We start from the raw sequence: 2,118 nt of genomic DNA, 5'->3' as shown, positions 1-2,118 counted from the left end.
TATCGGAGCAGGATCATTCTGTCAGGAGAATGGCGGGAGAGCAGGGGCACCAGGCTATTGGAGGGATAGAGGCAAAGGGATGGTGGCTGGAACCAGGCGGGTGGTAGCAAGGTTAGTGAGAAGGGGTCCATTTCTGGGTGCAGCCTGAAGTCAGGGCAGGTTGCACAAGTTAGATGAAAAATCATCTGTTTTGATTTCTATAAATATTTCTCTTGAATATTTTGTTATTAGTCCCTAAGGTATGTCGGAAGAAGAATTAGTGTTCATACACACACTAACGAGCGAGTGACACAGCAACGAGCGAGTGTCCACTGCGAGGCCCCACCCAGCTCCTAAGGTAAGGACTCTCACACCCCACAGGGGGAATGGTGACAATGGTCCTTCCCTCACAGGTGTGTTGTGAGGACAATACATGCAAAGTACTTAGCAAACTCTTTGGACTTGATGAAGAGGAGTTATTTTTATTAATGAAGTATGCTCAATGGTCCTCCACACCCTTTTTCCAACCTGTGTAGGTAATTTCATCCCTCTTCTGAAAGTTCAGAAATTAGCACCTGCCTTGTAAATAGGACACGACAAAACACTACTTAGAGACATATGGTGGGGAGAGGTTAATCCGGGTAGGCTTCCTGGAGGAGGAGCTTGGCTGACTTCCTCTCTTTTCAAGCAAAGAAACTAAGGCTCAGTGACATTAAATAACTTGCCTGAGGTCACAAAGCTAGAAACTGGCAGAAAAGGACATCCATGCTTTTCTGGCTCAGAAGCCACTGCTCTTAGCCAGTGTGCTGCCATGGTGACAGGTCATTCCCATCAGAGGAGAATGATGGCCGTTCATGTGAGGACCTGGGACAAGAGGATCTGAATGGCCATCGCTCAGTCTGGGTGGAGCAGAGGTATGGGAACCTTGGCATGGCTTCAGTAATAATCATAGATTATGATTATCTGGTGAGCAGAGCAGTGTGCCAGGCCCTGGGCACCAGGTCTGAGATGCATGATTTCATTTAACCCTCAGTTTGCGGAGGAAGAAACTGAGGTCTGACAAGTGTACTGGTCTCACTTATGGGTGTCAGAACTGAGACAAGAACCCAAGTTTTTCTTTTATCTACTGCTGTGTAACAGTGGACTCGAGATGTTAGCGGCTTTAAACAACAACGCACTTGTGATTTTGTGAGTCAGGAATCTGGGCAGGGCTCGACTTGTTGCCCTGCCCTCCACGTGGCATTAGCTGGGATCATTCTGCACTGGCAGCGAGACTGGGAGGGAAGGGCCGAGAAGGCTTATTCACATGCCTGCCAGCTCGGCGCTCCTCTACATGGCCTCCCCCGTGTGGCCAGCATGGTGGCTTCAGGGTGGCTGGTTTCTTACATGGCAGCTGGCTTCCAAAGGATGAAAGCAGAAGCTGCCAGGCTCCTTAGGGGCCAGCCGTGGAGCTGGCATAGCGTCACCTGCACTGCATTCTACTGGTCAAAGCAAGTCCTGTGGCCGGTCCAAGTTCAGGAGGAAGGGAAACAGATTTCTCCTCTAGATGGACACAGCAGCATGCTCATTCTGGAATGCAAGATGCTTGTGGCCATGGTGAGAGACTAACACGCATCCCCAGCTTCTCCACGGGCAGCCTTCCTCCCATGTCTAATTCCAGGAAGCGCTCATTTCCAGGGATTTGCTAAAGCCCACCAGGCCCCCGCCACGAGCCACATGCCTATGTTTCGTCTTACCTGGCCCTCCAGCCCAATGACTGCTTCATGCTCCGAGCCTGGCTTTACAAGAATCTATCTTATCTTGTTTTCTCCAAGGCAGGCACCATTTCCCCCTGCTTCCCAGGGGCCCCATCACCTGAGTTAGCCTGAGCATGTCTTGTTCTCAGGACCCTAAAAGAACCGAACATGTGACTTGCAGACAGTCAGCCACCTGAACAAGAGTGGGTTGGATTCATCTTTGCAGAGCCAGCACCAGCACTGAGTTTTCCCCAGAAGAAGAGCTCCGTAAACAGGACTTTCTGGCACCAAACTTCACACGCTTGGGCCTTGAACCAAGGAAAAGAGCGTCTTACCTCTCCAGGATCGGCATCATCATCACCTGGAAATGTGTCTAGGGTTGTGGCCCTCCCATCCTACCTCC

Source organism: Grampus griseus (genome assembly GCF_964374135.1).
Source record: "Grampus griseus genome assembly, chromosome: 2".
Taxonomy (NCBI): Eukaryota; Metazoa; Chordata; class Mammalia; order Artiodactyla; family Delphinidae; genus Grampus; species Grampus griseus.
The sequence above is the reverse complement of the archived record's forward strand: the minus strand, read 5'-3'. Positions refer to the sequence as shown.